Source organism: Scyliorhinus torazame, chromosome 16 (assembly GCF_047496885.1).
Source record: "Scyliorhinus torazame isolate Kashiwa2021f chromosome 16, sScyTor2.1, whole genome shotgun sequence".
NCBI lineage: Eukaryota > Metazoa > Chordata > Chondrichthyes > Carcharhiniformes > Scyliorhinidae > Scyliorhinus > Scyliorhinus torazame.
The window spans coordinates 25490025-25506858 of record NC_092722.1 but is presented as its reverse complement, the minus strand read 5'-3'; the positions used below and the strand labels follow the sequence as shown (position 1 = coordinate 25506858).

At 45.8% G+C, this 16834-nt stretch overlaps 1 protein-coding gene across 4 annotated transcripts in view; it reads right to left on the bottom strand.

Moving 5' to 3' along the window:
* The window catches only part of klhl21 (kelch-like family member 21), a 39721-nt gene that overhangs the window by 21134 nt on the left and 1753 nt on the right, over positions 1-16834 (bottom strand). Inside the window, exons 2-3 of one of the 4 annotated variants that reach the window (XM_072478083.1) lie at positions 15211-15358; positions 1346-1499 (exon numbers count right to left, since the gene is read on the bottom strand). The exons of 1 other annotated variant lie outside the window; for it this stretch is intronic. The gene's annotated coding sequence lies outside the window, so the exon portion shown is untranslated. Of the gene's footprint in view, positions 1-1345; positions 1500-15210; positions 15782-16834 lie in introns of those variants that run through there. 2 more of the 4 variants (XM_072478082.1, XM_072478081.1) reach the window with 2 other exon arrangements.

The window sequence follows — 16834 nt, the reverse complement described above, 5'->3', positions numbered from 1 at the left end:
AACCCAAGTACACTACATCCACCAACTCCCCTTTATCAATTCGGTTAGTAACAGCCTCAAAAAACTTCAACAGATTCATCAAACACAATTTTCCATTCATAAATCCATGTTGATTATGCCTAACCAGGTTATTATTTAAGTGTCCATTTATCATATCTTTTATAACAGATTGCAGCATTTTCCCTTATTGATTACGACTAACATGTCTAGTCTCCTTTTTTCTCCCTCCCTTCTCAAGTAGTGGGGTGACATTTGCTGTCTTCCAACTGTTCCAGAATCTAAAGAATTTTGGAAGATGGTCATTAATGCATCCATCATCTCAATAGCTACTACCTCTTTCAACACTCTGAGATGTATGGTATCAGGTCTTGGAGACCTATCAGCCTTCAGTCCCATTAATTTCCAGCACAACCTTCTTACCAATATGAATTACCTTCAATTCCTCATTCTCCCTTGGATCTTTAATTCTGAGATTTATTGCATCTTCCTCAGTGAAGACACACAAAGTAATCATTTAGCTTCTCTGTCATTTTTATAATTTCCATTATAAAGTCTCCTGACTCTGCCTGTAACGGACCCACATTTGTCTTAGCCAAATCTTTCCTTTTTTACTACCTATAGAAGTTTTTGCAGTCCATGTTTATGTTTTTTTAAATAAATTTAGAGTAGCCAATTATTTTTTCTTTTCCCAATTAAGGGGCAATTTAGCTAACCAGAACATCTTCGGGTTGTGGGGTGAATGTGCAAACTCCACACGTACAGTGACCCAGGGCCGGGATTCGAATCCGGGTCTTCAGCACCGCAGTCCCAGTGTTAACCTGTCCTGTCCATGTTTATGTTTTATGCTGGTTTACATTCATATTCTATTCTCCTTTTCTTTATCAGTTTCTTGGTCCTCCTTTGTTGTATTCTAAAATCCTCCCAATCCTCAGGTTTACTACTCTTTCTGACAACTGTGAAGGCCTTTTGTTTTGAGCTTATACAACCTTTAACTTCCTTTGTTAGTCACGGCTGACTGACTTTTTGTTTTTAGGTTTTTGTGTCTTGGAGGAATGGAGAGTTGCTGTAAACTACGTAATAATTATTTAAAGACGGTCCATTGCCTATGAACCAACAGACTTTTTAATGTATTTTCCCAATCCAATTCAACCAAATTTCCTTTGTTCAAATTTAACACCCTGGCTTCAGGTTGGACTACCTCATTTTCAAACATTCAATCATAAATTCTATCATATTATGGGCACTCATCCCTAAAGGTTATTTTACAACAAGATTGTTAATTAACCCTTTCTTGTTACATGATACCTGATCTAAAATCTGTCCTCTAGTCGGTTCCTCAACATACTTCTCTAAGCACAGTTGTTAGCACTGTTTGTTGCTTCACAGCACCAGGGTCCCAGGTTCGATTCCCACATGTGTCACTGTCTGTGCGGAGTCTGCACGTTCTCTCCGTGTCTGCGTGGGATTCCTCCGGGTGCTCCAGTTTCCTCCCACAAGTCCTGAAAGACATGTTGTTAGTTGAATTGGACATTCTGAATTCTCCTTCTGTGTACCAGAACAGGCGCCGGAGTGTGGTGACTAGGGGCTTTTCACAGTAACTTCACTGTTAATATAAGCCGACTTGTGACAATAAAAATTATTTTATTTTCATCCCCAGCGCACTCGAGAAACTCATCCTCTAGATCATTAGTGCTCATTAGATTTACTCAGCTTATTTGAGGATTGAAGTCACCAATGATCACCGTATTACTCATTCTACTTTTTCATCTCCTGATTCATACCATACCCCACGCTACCACTACTGTTTGGTGGCCTATAAACAAATAGTACCAATGTATGCTGCCCCTTGCTGTTTCTTAGCTCCAGCCAAGCAGATTCCACATTTTATTCTTTGGATCGGAGATCCTCCCTGACTTACTGATCCCATCCCTCAATATCAGCAGAACACCACCTCCTTTTCTTATTTGCCAGTACTTCCTAAATGTTGAATATCTTTGCACATCAGTCTTGGTCACCCTGTAACCACGTTTCCTGAATGTCAAATAGATCGCACCAATCTACCTCTATTTGTGCCTTCAAATCATCTACCTTATTGCGAAAGTACCCGTAACGTTATCCTACATTCTAAGCCTATTGATGACAGCCTTCATTTCGCCTACCGTATATTTTCACTTGCCATTTTCCTACTTCCTATTACTAGTTTTACTTCCTTTCAATTTAAGCTACCCCTCAGGTTCCCACCCCCCTGATAAGCTAATTTAAACACTCCCCAACAGCGCTAGCAAATCTCCTGGTGAGGATATTAGTCCCGGTCCTGTACACGTTTTAACTGCCCTTGAACCGATCTCAGTGCCTCAGAAGATCTGATGCCCTCCCTCCTGGATGAATTCTCCAACCACATGTTCAATCACTCAATCCTCCTGTTCCTATGTTCACTAACATATAGCATTGGGAATAACCCTCAGAATACTATTTTTGTAAGACCATAAGATCATATGGTCTTGAGGTCCTGCTTTTTAATTTCCTTCCCAACTCCTTAAAATATGCTTTCAGGACTTCATCCCTCTTCCTACCTATATCATGGGTACCAATGTGAACCAAGACCTTTGGCTGTTCATCCTCCTCCAGAACGATGTGCTGGAGCCATTTTTTGACCCTGGCACCAGGGGAGGCAACACACCATCATGGAGTCATGTTACTGCCTGCATGATTCCCTGACTATCAAATCCTGTGGAACCCTTACTGGTGTCCCAAATGGAAAACCAATTATCAAGCAAGATAGACTCAGGGGACTCCTGCACTACCTGCATGGTTCTCTTAGAACACCTGGCGGTCACTCATTCTCTCTTTGTATGCTCCTAACCTGTGGTGTGACCACCTCCCTAAATGTGCTATCCACATGACTCCAGCCGCTGCTCGAGTTCTGAAACCTCAAGCTTCTGCAGCTGGTGACAATTCTTGCTGTTGTGTTCGCCCAGGACACATGGTGCGTCCATGACTTCCCACATACTGCAGGGGTACATTCCACGCAACCATAACTTAAAAAGCTATTTATTACAATTAGAATAACTTACCAGTTATTCACCAATCAGCGTCTTTCCTGTATTGATGCAAGTGCCAACTGCTGGAGGCTGAAAAAGGTTTTAAACAAAAAGAACCCTCACCGATCTCCCAGCTTGACACTCTGTGCAGACCAAGCAGCACTAAATGAACCCTTGTTTTTTAAACTTTCAGAGTCAGCAGCTCTCAGCTCAGACATCGGTTCACAATTTGCCTCTGACTAGCTTGTCCCCTTCTGTTGTCACAGTGTCCCACATCTTCACTTTCTGCAAGTTCTTTAATTCATTTACATCTATGGGGGAATCTTCTTATTCACCCCTTTCAGGGCTACAAAGCTCTTTCCAGAGAAGGGGTGATATCTAAAGTTTTTGCTGTTGGTATCCACTACTGCCTGTAGAGAGTTAGATGCAGTTGGAAACACATTATTGGAGGAGAGAAATCGTCGCAGAAAGTACAAAGTGCCTTGGCTGATCCACGTTGAATCCACATTGTTAGTTGGCTTGTAACTTGCTCAGTCCTAACCATTAACTGAGGTAGTGTCAAAAAGGAACAACAGTACAATGTAAACTTCTTCATTCTATTATCCATTATGCGCAAGAGCCAGATTGTAAGTGGACAAACTGGGTCTGACAGATCACAGCTAGCTAGTGCACAGCAAGAATGATCTCCACACAAACCTCTACACAAAATATCATGTCTGGTTTGGACACAAGAGATTTGTCCATTTCACCGTATTCTATACAAATTGGGTCCACCATAGGCTCTGCACCCCAAGTGGCAAACACCCAATATATTCCATTTATAAAAAATTCACTCAGAATGTCAACATAGATGGCAAGGTCTGTATTTATTGCCCATCCTTAGTCTTCCTGGAAGGTTTGATATAATTGTGTACTAGGTCAATTAAGAGACTGGAGTCACATACAAGCAGATTGTGTAAAGATGGCAGCTTTCTTAAATGCTCAATTGGTTCACTAATGTCCTGTATGTCAATCTGGCAGCTTCATGTCACTTTTACTGAGACCAATTGTTTTATTTCCAGATATTAAATTAATTTTCTCAAACTGCCATGGTAGGACTTGAATTTGCATTCCCTTATTTGCTGGTTCAAGACTCTGGTTTGCTGGCCAACTAACATAACCACAGCACTATCATATTGCTACAATTCCACATTTCAGATATGACACCAAGGAAAACAATGTTAAAAGCCCCCATTCCCAATTTCAATGCATCTCCTAGTAGCTGGTTATAATGCAATTGATAGTGAGAATGTACGCGGACATGAAGACAGAAATATCAAATAAAGGGGACAAGCTGCAAATGCCAGAAATACACAGTCAGTATCTGCGACGGCTACATACTTGTCACAAATGTCACAACAAGGTTTTTCTAACACTGATCCTGTGCTTGCTCCCAGCAGTTTCTGTCTTTTATAACAAACTGGTGTCAGCTTGACTGACTGGGTAACACTTTCACCTCTGCATCAGCAGGTTGTAGGATTTGATAACCCCCTCGCCACACCCCAGGCTAACAGCCCTTTGACAACCTGGCACTCCTCCTCAGTATTGCAGAGACATCAAACGGAGACCTTCATCTGCTTTTTGACGCAGATGCTCAAGATCCCCAAGCTGTTCAGGGAACACCCCTTTCCCCAGCATCTTGGCCACATTCACCATCACAACAAATTTCTCCCGTGATTCAGCGCAACCAAGCAGCAATATCAATCTCAATCAATTCATGAGAAGTACGTTGTACTCTAACATCACCAGGCAGTGGGATTGCCAGGAAATGAGGCGTTCTTCAATTGACTGACTTAATGCTCTTCTTAAATTGGCTTGAACTGACGACTTTGATCTGGCCCTGGTAAACAGTACCTGTGATCAACAGTAATCCGAATTGACACAGGTTCATCCTGCGCGGTTGTAATTGATTACATTTACTTGACTTTAAGCAGAGTTTAAAGAAATACCAGCAGGAGGAACATAACTGAGCAGGCTGGTTATTGCAGGTACATGGGATTAAACGCTGGATTTAAGTTATCATGGGGTGCCATGCAGCTGAGGATCTGGGCTCAATAGGTGAAAACACTTCATTTCAATCGGGATTTGGACGGGCTTTTGAACCAATCTGTTGAGTTCGAGGAAGCAACCAAACAGGAGCGTAAGATAACAAAAGGTTTATTGACGTAGAACGAAATCTCGGCGCAGTGGCGCTGTGGTTAGCACTACTGCCTCACGGCGCCGAGGACCCAGGTTTGATCCCGGCCCACTGTCCGTGTGGAGTTTTCACATTCTCCCCGTGTCTGCGTGGGTCTCTCCCCCACAACTCAAACGATGTGCATGGTAGGTGAATTGACCTTGCTAAATTGACCTTGGGCAGCACGGTAGCACTGTGGATAGCACAATTGCTTCACAGCTCCAGGGTCCCAGGTTCGATTCCGGCTTGGGTCACTGTCTGTGCGGATTCTGCACATCTTCCCCGTGTGTGCGTGGGTTTCCTCCGGGTGCTCCGGTTTCCTCCCACAGTCCAAAGATGTGCAGGTTAGGTGGATTGGCCATGATAAATTGCCCTTAGTGTCCACAATTGTCCTTAGTGTTGGGTGGGGTTACTGGGTTATGGGGATAGGGTGGAGGTGTTGACCTTGGGTAGGGTGCTCTTCCCAAGAGCTGGTGCAGACTCGATGGGCCGAATGGCCGCCTTCTGCACTGTAAATTCTATGAAAAGTATTTACAATAAATTTCCCCTTAATTGGAAAAACAAAATTGGGTACTCTAAATTTATTTTTTAAAAGAATGAAAACTCCATGTCGCTATTCCCAGAAGGTTCTACCCGTGCCCAGCTCATACCCGGGCCGGGGTTTTTTATGTCCTGATTAGCTCCAACTCTGATGAGGAAGCTCCGCCCCTCAGGGGGAGGGAGAAGCTTACACTCCACGAGACTCATGGGGAGCTTAATCGACCCGGCCCCGTGCATGTTACAACGCAAGTGTAAAATGTATAACTCATTTATGAAAAAAATGAATGAAAATCGCTTATTGTCGCAAGTAGGCTTCAAATGAAGTTACTGTGAAAAGCCCCTAGTCGCCACATTCCGGCGCCTGTTCGGGGAGGCTGGTACAGGAATTGAACTGTGCTGCTGGCCTGCCTTGATCTGCTTTCAAAGCCAGCGATTTAGCCCTGTGCTAAACAGCTCAATCCTCCACAGTCTTTATTTCTTTCTGCCCAGAATGTTATCTGGGAAGAAGTCATACAGAAACTTGACTCCTTGAAATATTTATTTCCTACTTAACACGTGGTGCAGCTGCATCAGGCTCTGTTCTAATGGTTGGGAGTCAGCAGTATCACTGATCGGAAGAATATGACCGGATTTGCATGAATATAATTTCCATTCTGTGGGTCAACTGATTACACTAGTTAAATGGTCATTAACCTAAAACTTTCAATTGCAAAATAACAGTCCTCCTCCTGAACTCTCTCTCTGCAACCCACCCCCATTCTCACTGAGCCCAAGCCCCTCTGTAAATAGTAAACTTACAAAAAGGGCTCTGAATTCCAGCATACAAAAAAACTCAAGATCACAGCCTATTGCTAGGATACTGGTCTATAATCCTGGACAGAGAATTCCCTGTGCCGCATGGTTTCAGTCACAGACTGTCTGGCCTCAGTGTAAAATTTAAACCCTTCTCTCTTCAAACCCACAATTCTTTTATTGACGATGCCCTTCCTGATTGCCTCATCTTCCTAATTTCCTTATACCCCATCCTGCACCTCTTCACTGCATCCTTGCTATTATAAATCGGGATGCCTCACATCCTCTTCTCCCAAAACCCATTGCTTCCTGGGGCTTCAAGACTACAGAGCACCTCACTTCCCCGAGTCTCCATTCCTCCTATTCTCCACAGGCTTTATAACTTAGGGGAGGTGGTGGTAGTGGTACTGTCACTGTCACTGGACAAGTTAACCAGAGACCCAGAGTACTCTAGGGTTTCAGGTTCAAATCCTGCCACTGTAGATGGCGAAATTTGAATTTAATAAAAATCTGGAAAAATCCATCTGGTTCACAAATGTCCTTTAGGGAAGGAAATCTGTCGTCCTTATCTAGTCTGGCCTACATGTGATTCCAGACCCACAGCAATGTGGTTGACTCTTAACTGCCCCTCAAGGGCAATTAAGGATGGGCAATAAATGCTGGCATAATGAACGCATAAAAAAAATAAAATCACACAGTCACTAATCAATTTACCCTTCTTTCCTAACTTGGTGCAGTCCTGGGCTTCAGCCTTGACATAAGATTCCTGTTTTTAAAATAGTTTCTCGAGTGAGAAGAGCAGCACGGTAGCATAATGGTTACCACAGTTGCTCCACAGCTCCAGGGTCCCAGGTTCGATTCAGGGCTTGGGTCACTGTCTGTGCGGAGTCTGCACGTTCTCCCCGTGTCTGCGTGGGTTTCCTCCGGGTGCTCCGGTTTCCTCCCACAGTCCAAAGGTGAGCAGGTTGGGTGGATTGGCTATGCTAAATTGCCCTTAAGTGCCCAAAAAAAAGGTTGGGTGGGGTTACTGGGTTGCGGGGAGGGTGGGGGTGTGGTGCTCTTTCCAAGGGCCGGTGCAGACTCGATGGGCCAAATGGACTCCTTCTGCCCTGTAAATTCTATGAGACAAAATACACACCTGCCTTGTGGCAGCTTCCAGTGTAAGGAACCACAGGACGGATTTCAGGAAAGAACACCAGCACAAAACAGGGAAATGACTGCAAATGCACGACCATTTTCAAACAGGAATTGGGACCAACAAAGTTTCTGACCGAGAACAGCCTTTGTTGTTAGGTGTACACAGAAACCACTGGAAAGCAAAAATGCAGCACTGGTTGGCACAGTTAATCCAAGCACTGAGCCTACACAGCACTTGAAGAGGTGACAGCTTCTGACATCCAGCGCCCTTGGCAGATGCGGTTTATACTTCCCCAAAACTGATGCTGCAACGCACATCATACCAGCACTTTACTCTGAATCAACAACATTCCCATGGAGCCTTTTGGGGCATTTAACTGCATTGAAGGTGTTACAGAAATTCAAGTTGTTGTTACATTTCCCCCATGTAGAATTGAGGCTAAATAAATTAACAGCGGAACACTTTAACATCAGTGCGCAAGTTCCTTATTCACTCTCTTGAGGGTTATTTGAAAGAGGCTTTTCTGAGACTCATCTGGTTCAGGTAGTGAATGTTGCCGGGCAGAGAAGGAGGATTCCGGTCCATGTTCGTTAAGCTAATCTCAGCATTAAAGATACTTCAGCACTCCTGGGTTCGAGATGAGGAGATCAGTCAGAGCTCGTACTCACTATGTAGTGACCCCAGCTACAAAGCGTTTGTATACATCAGGTGTAGGTAAGGTCAGGTCAGCTAATCCCCACACTCCATGATGGAACAGCTCTACTCACATGAAAGGTGCAAGAGGATGAACAATAACTGAAATCATACCCCAGTGTTAAGTGCACATGTAATAACATGCCCACCCGAGAGAACACAGTCATGCACACAGTTATATAATGCACACAGATACAGGCACATGAATAGAAAAACACAGATAAACAGGCAGATGAACACAAGCACATTGTATGTGGCACAGTAGCACGGTAGTTAGCACTGAAATCCCACAGCATTAGGGACCTGGATTTGATTCCAACCTCGGGTGACTGAGTGAAGTTTGCACTTTCTCCCCGTATCTGCGAGGGTTTCCTCCGGTGTTGCCTTCTTTACTTTGGGGTGAACCACAAGCTGTTTCTTATATCGACCAAATGACCACACAACCAATATGTTAGCTCAAAAACACAGTTTATTAATAGCACAAGACTTGTATCTCTATGCAATATGTTGCTCTCTTTGGTTGGCTCTGACTATGGCGGTCAATATGGTTGCCTTCCTTAATCCTAATTATGTTTGCTCTAGTCGCCAGGTATCTTTCGATACCGCCACAAGGTTCAAACCCAAATACTGATCAAAAGAGCCAATACACCAGTTAGTTAGTTCAAAGTCAATATTATTTATTTACACACACAATATCTACTCATGCACAAAATACTACAGACTAAGCTATCACTACTGCTAAAGCCTATACGTAGCTTCGGGCGCCCACTCAGTCAGAGGAACGATGGCCGTTGTTCGGATCTGAGGCTGCTGGGGTCGAAGTGGTAGAGGGGAAACAGCTAAGGTCGTCCGTCTGGTAGCGAGCGTTGACCTTGGACTTACTTGCTTCTGGTGCAGCTGGTGGATGGGTCTCTCCGCTGTGAGAGCCAAGTCCAAGAGAGCGATTCTCTCTTGGGGCCTTCTTCTTATACCGGAAGGGGGCTTTGCGCGCTTTTGGGCGGGCCTTGAACTTGGCCCCAATTAATTGGACTGCATCTTGATCATCCGCATTGATCCTGACCAATAAAGGGGTGGGTGCCCTGATGGCTGGGTGTGTCCTAGGTGCTTTGTTTTCTGCTTTCGGTTTGGGGAACTGGCGCCGCGAGGTCTGGAGCCAGATCGGTTACTTAAGTATCTCCCTTTGTTCCCGGAGATGGGCCATCCATATGCTAATGGTCCTACAGTTTCAGTCTTGTCTGGGAGCTACGGCTCCAATATGCAGACAGGCGCTGTGCCTGCTGGCTTTCTTAACATTGTCCGTTTTTCCCTGCAATCTTTGCAAATGTCCATTTGTATTCTGGAAACGGCCACCCCAGATGGCTACAAATAACACACACTGCTCCGTACTAAACTACACCTAACGACTAGGACGACCTTTACTTAACTTCGAGTGACCGGCACTGCGCAAGATAAGGCCTTTATCCGGGTCCACGTGGTCGGTTTGGAAGTTGTTGGGTTCGTCTCAGCTGGGCTCGTCCTTCAGGAATGGTCGCGGGTCCTTGAACTTGGTTGTTCTGCTGCAGTTGGTCGCGCACAGGCCGGTCCCAAAAGAGACCGATCTCTAGTGCGTAGGGCTTTTTATCCTGGTCTCTTTCGTGCCCTTTTGGGCGGTCCTTACTCCGGGTCCATTGAATCAATAGGGCTTTTGATCACCCTCACATATCTCAGCCAATTAGGGGGCGGATACCTCGATAGCTGGGCGGGTCCTAGCTATCATTGTCCCAGGACATAGGCCTTTCCAAATAAGGTGGGGTGGCGCCATTAGTCTGCTACTGTTGTAACTCCTTGATTCAAACTCTATTGTCCTGGGGGAAATGGTGATCAACTCTTAATGGATACAAGTTTCAGCCAAGTCTGGTTTCTTTGCGCAATTCACAGAGGCTGTATACTTGTCTGTGTCCCAAATTGACCCCAATTCCCATGGTCCATTGCAGGTGGCCATTTTACATGGCTACACCGGGTGCTCTGGTTTCCTCCAAAAGATGTGGACTGGCCAAGATAAATTGCTCCTTTGTTTCCAAAGGTTAGGTTAGGTTAGGTGGAGTTACAGGTAAGGCCTAGGTTAGGGTGCTCTTTCAGAGGGTCGGTGCAGACTCGATGGCCAAAGGGATTCTATGATTTGATATACAGAGTATTGTACCAAATGTGTTTTACACAGGACTAACTGATATATATAGTCTGGGATGTGGTTGTTAACTCGCACTTGGACCTTTTCAAAGTGCTCATTCAGCCATCTTCAGCCTAGACTGAGATTTTCATCAACTCAACATTGGCAGCTGTGCCTTTAGCTGCCTGGGTCTTAAGCTCTCAAAATAACTTCCTAAACCCATCTGCCTCATTCTCTTTTAAGACACTCTACTTCTTTGACGATTGATCACCTGTCCTAATATTTCCTATGTGACTCAATGTCAAATTTTATTTGACAGTTTCCCCTCAAATTGGTTTGAGACATTTTGCGAGGTTAAAGGCACGATATAAATCCAAGTTACGGTGATGTTGGCTGGCTATTTGGTCACAAGTGGCATCACGGCCAACAATCCTGACCTCACCCAGTAGGGCCCCTCCTCGATAGTCAGAAGTGCAGACTGACCTTTCTGCCCTTAAAACAAAGGTATTGAGGCCAATTATTGTCCACACCACCACTCACCTCATGGACTGCTGCCCCAAACAAGAGCACTTAAATACAGTACAGACAAGGTGCTGAACCTAGAATCTTCTGTGTCAAATTTAGTGTAGGTGATGCGGGTTATGCCCACCAGTCATTTCTTCAAGGGCTGCCCCACAATCAGGCACAGTGACGGGGCTTCCCACAGAATTAAGTCCCCAAGAGCTGCCGGCCAATGAGACACTTTCAGCAGGGGCTGTCGCTGGGTCCCTGGAGGCAGGTGAGTATTGAGGTGTGGGAGGTCACAGGGAAGGGGTTGAATACAAGGGTTGGGTAGCTCTCGGCAGGCACCTCCTCTTCCCAATGTGGGGTTCGTTGATTGGGTACTAAATGTCTTTGACAGAAGCCCACCCCCCGCAAAGAGGCCACTGGCAAAGCAGACAGAGTTTGCTTGGTGACTTTCTGAAGGCACCACATGTGATTGTCAGAATTTCTGAGCTACCCCAAAATCCTAGTGGGCTCAGGGATAATGGCCTCGAAGTGGCTCAACAATGAGCCTAATTTGCCAGCAGGCAGGATCACTATTCCCGCTGCTGACTAAATGGGGATTGGTTTCCCACTAGCAAGAAGGGCGATGTGGCCTCCCCCTGGTTATGTGGATCCACCCAGCTGAGCTCCATTAAATCCAGGCCCGGGACTTTTCCAAACAAATTAATTCTGGGAATATGGGTGTTACTGACAATACTGGAATGTGTTGCCTGTCCCTCGAGAAGGTGGTGATTGGGTTTCTTCTTGAACTGCTGTGATATCGCTCAGTACCAAATCCCCACGATGCAATTACCCTCCCTGCCATCAGTGAAACTGACAGATTGCACTTTTCATTAAGCAACCGACGGTGAAGGTCACCAACCCAAGAGAAAATAAACAGAATTAAATAACTGATTGCATTCTGATTGACTGAAGAGTTCAGTGTGGGGTCCATCATTATAAAATTAATAACAGCACATCTCATCTGATTTGCATAACACACACCATCTGTGAGACACCATCTTTGGAACGAGAGACGGACATGGACCAGGCTCAGAATAGCTCACCAGCTTTAACGAAAACAGTTTTTCTGCATATAGGGTGTCCAGTTATTACCATTTAATGTATTTCTTTATATGCCTGTACTAATAGACTGACTGGAAGCAGCTACTACACTGCATCATTCATCAGACAATGCAGTCATTAGCTTTTTGTTGCTGGAAGAGTGTCTGTACATAAACGCAGTTCAAGGTAGATCATCAAACATTTATAGTATGCATTAGCTGATTTCTCGTGGCATTGCTCACAGTGGATGTCAGATGTTTTTGGGGGGGGGGGGGGGAGAGAGATCTGGCCTATCCCATTATTAGAAAATCAAATCCAGGGGACTATAGCTACCTACAGACCGCCTAGAGCACTGGTTGCTGCCCACCTCTTTTCTGCAGCTATGTCCACACGATGCAATGCAAGGAGTGGAAGCAGGCAGCGTCTGCTGGTACACCCAAAGCCTTCCTTGACTGGTGGGGCCAGAGGGGCCGAATGTGTGGTGAACACCAAATAACATAAGGATTTAACTTGACAATTTTGCGTCAGTTTTTAGTCAAAATTTGGATTTTATTGTTTGTATTCTTTGAAAAAGGGGGCACTTTTTGTTAATTTGATTTAGATTAGAGACATGGATCATCCTCACCAACAAGCAGAAAAGTGTAGAGGACACTTGTAACCTTGGAAAGTTCAGGTTAATGATTGTTTTTATATTACTGTAAAGCGAGCTGTTCATGCCGAACACAATATTTTGTTGCTAAAATATTACCAGGTGCTCTTCTTAAAACTACATATTATTAAACATTGTTAACATTGGGTGAGCCTATGCACATGTTAATTAGGATAGTGTGGCTCCAGTTTTTCTGTAGCAGTGAGGGTTTCTCTGTATATTCCAAATGAGTGATTGTGTTGCATTAAATCACACACCCCAAAGCGGAAGAAATTTATTAGATACCGAATGATAACTAAACAAAATGCAGACCTGTGGAAGATGTTTTAAAATTATATAATATTTGCACTGAAAGATTACCTAGTGGTACAAATATCTAATTCATTCATGTTTTAGAATATGACTTTCAAATTTAGCAGTTCAAATTTTTAACTGCAGAAAATTAGGTTATCTGGTTGAGAAACTAATAAAAACAACCCTGAAGTAAATACAATTCAAATAAGCTTGGAGTTTATTACACTTAAATGGTTGGGGCATGTTGACTTAGAGGTCAACAGCAAGAAAAGGCAAAAATCCTAAACAGCAGGTGAGCTTATGTAGCTAAAGACTAGGAGTTTGCAGTCATTCCAGTCAAGGATAAGTAATTCATGTGGTGTCCCAAAATCAAGGAAAGTTTTGGTATTCAAAGTAGTTCATTGGCATTTCTGGATGGGAACAGGCCAGGTCTTTCAAATTGCCATGGAGATAGGTGGAGCTTAGTGGGTATCTTTGGTTTGAGTTATCTTGATTTGATTTGTTACATGTACCGAGGTACAGTGAAAAGTATTGTTCTGCGTACAGTCCAGACAGATCATTCCATACATGAAAAAACATAGGACATACGATAATTATGAGACGGAGGAAGAGGACCTGTGGGAGAGAGCTCGTAGAGAGTCACCATGCTCCAGCACCATCTTATCTGTATGCGAATTCAGTTAGAGCATAACCAGCAGGCAAAATTGGTTTGATGTTTGGAAACGCAGCTAAGAAACCATGCTAGCTTTGAGTCTTATGTGGTTTGTAGCCCGTTGGGAGTCAAGAGAAAAGGCTGCACCTACACGCAAGGTAGGAAAAATGCTAGATCTATCATTCATGATGCAGGCCGCTGCGAGTGGGAGCTGGTATTCCGTATAAGACAAAAGAAGAAATCTACAGTTAGACTCAATAATAGGGAGCTATAATATTGTTGCAGTTCTGGAAATAATCAGTTTGGTTGTCGTTTAAAACCACAGGGGCAGCCTATTGGAAATAAAGGATGTTTTCTGATATTTTAACAAGAGTCACAGGGAGGCCCATGCTTGAACTCTGGAATCCAGAGTTGTGAGGCTGGTAAAGAAATTGGAGAGTCTCTTAGTCAAAGATTAATGGAAGGTTCTCCCATGAAATCTTGTACCATGGAAAATAGCTGGAATGCTGAAGAGAAACCAGAGTGAATTCCAGTCGGCTGTGGTACACCTTTTGAATTGGTCCCAGGAGAAGTGATTGAACATTGAAGATTTTGTAAGGAAAGGGAACTCTCAGGAGGATTGTAGCACATGTCTCAAGCTTTAATGTAAAATTATTTTTGATTCAGAATAAAGTTTATTTTTGTTAAAAAATAATGTAATCTTGTGACGCAGTTATGTCGGTTAATTGCCGGTTGTTTGGATTGCTTCATTAGAATATTAATCCGCCCCAATCAGATATAGCACCAGTTAAAATGTAGCAGGTGAAAGAAAACCATCTTAATTGGAGGCAGCATGGTGGTGTAGTGGTTAGCACTGCTGCCTCGTGGCGCTGAGGTCCCAGGTTCGATCCCGGCTCTGGGTCATTGTCCTTGTGGAGTTTGCACATTCTCCCCGTGTTTGCGTGGGTTTCGCCCCCACAATTAAAGATAGGTGAATTGGCCATGCTAAATTGTCCCTGAATTGGAAAAAATGAATTGGGTACCCTAAATTTATTTTTTTTAAATCCCTCTTAATGAAAAATGGCAGAATTATTTTCAGAATGAATGACCCAAGACTAAACTCATGCAATGTATGATGAAGAACAACCGCAATTAAATCACAAAATGTTAGTGGCCAAAAGGCCATTCGGCCCATCAAACCTGTGCTGGTTTTCCATTACAGCAATTTAAATTGATTCTATAATTCCCACTTTCAACCCCTGGACCCTGGGTATTCCTCGGCATCATGCGTTTCTCTAGATTATCCATTAAAAACGACATCTTGCATTAATTTAGTACCTTTTAAACGTAGAAAATATCTCAATGGCAAAGTACTTGGAATAACTCAAAGCATTCCAAGTTCCAACAACCGTCAATGTAAAAGATGTTTTTCTCAACGCCCTCTCCACTCGCTGAAAGGTGATAGAGGTATATCAACCTACCTGAACCCGTCGATTCAATCTCAGCCTGGACAACTCACTCCCGGGGACACTAACTGAAATCCTGGATTACATTCCAGCCTGGAACTGACTGCGGGGCATCGTTATTCTATCGAGAGCTCCGCCAAAATTCCACGCAACCGTCGGATCACTTTGAAAAACAATCACCATGTTGTGCGATTAATATAAAATTGGAACATAGTTTCTGCCTTACACGGGTATAAACAACCCGCACGGAGCGCTGCAACGTTTCACCACAAGTGTCGACTTTCATAAAGATCTGGTTGAATTAAAAGCCAAAAATAGTCCCTCATCTGTGTGCGGGAGGGAGGGAGGGAGAGTGAATACTGGTGACGTGGGCCCCATGGAGGCTGAAACTCCCTCTCCCAGTCTCCCCGACACGTGGAAATCGCAGATGTACAAGAAAGGAGCCGGAGAACCACTCGCCCCGGCGACACCCATTGCAAAACCTTTGTCACTGCAAAAGGAGCGACTCCCGGACCCTTGAGAAAAAATATATACAACACCTAGAACCAGTCTTTGTTATTCAGGAACAAGGGGATGAAGCAAGTAACAGGGCAATTCATAACCCCCCCCCCCGCCCCGCCCCGCCCCGGATTATACCCTCCGCTCCAAGGCTGGAGGTGCTGACTGGGGACGGGGAGAAACCAAGGGGGGGAGGGGAGGACCGACATGGGGGGGGGGGGGGAGGGGAGGGGGACTGACACGAGGGGGGGGGGCTGACACGAGGGGGGGACTGACACGAGGGGGGGGGACTGAGAGAGGGGGGGGGACTGACAGAGGGGGTACTGACACGGGGGGCAGACAGAGTGGGGGGGACTGACAGGGGGGGGGACTGACACGGGGGGGCAGACAGAGGGGGGGACTGACACAGGGGGCAGACAGAGGGGGGGACTGACACAGGGGGCAGACAGAGGGGGGGACTGACAGAGGGGGGGACTGACACAGGGGGCAGACAGAGGGAGGGGGGACTGACAGAGGGGGGGACTGACACAGGGGGCAGACAGAGGGAGGGGGGACTGACAGAGGGGGGGACTGACACAGGGGGCAGACAGAGGGAGGGGGGACTGACAGAGGGGGGGACTGACACAGGGGGCAGACAGAGGGAGGGGGGACTGACAGAGGGGTGGGGGCTGACAGGGGGGTGGGGGCTGACAGGGGGGGGGGGACTGACAGAGGGGGGGACTGACAGAGGGGGGGGGACTGACACGGGGGGGACTGACAGAGGGGGGGTTGACAGAGGGGGGGGGGCTGACAGAGGGGGGGACTGACAGGGGAGGGGACTGACGGGGGGGGGGGCTGACAGAGGGGCGGACTGACGGGGGGGGGACTGAGGAGGAGGGGACTGACGGGGGGGGGGGCTGACAGAGGGGCGGACTGACGGGGGGGGACTGAGGAGGAGGGGACTGACAGGGGGGGGGACTGACAGGGGGGGGGGACTGACGGGGGGGGGGACTGACAGAGGGGGGGACTGACAGAGGGGGGGACTGACAGGGGGGGGGACTGACAGGGGGGGGACTGACGGGGGGGGACTGACAGGGGGGGGGGACTGACAGAGGGGGGGGGGACTGACAGGGGGGGCTGACAGGGGGGGGCTGACAGAGGG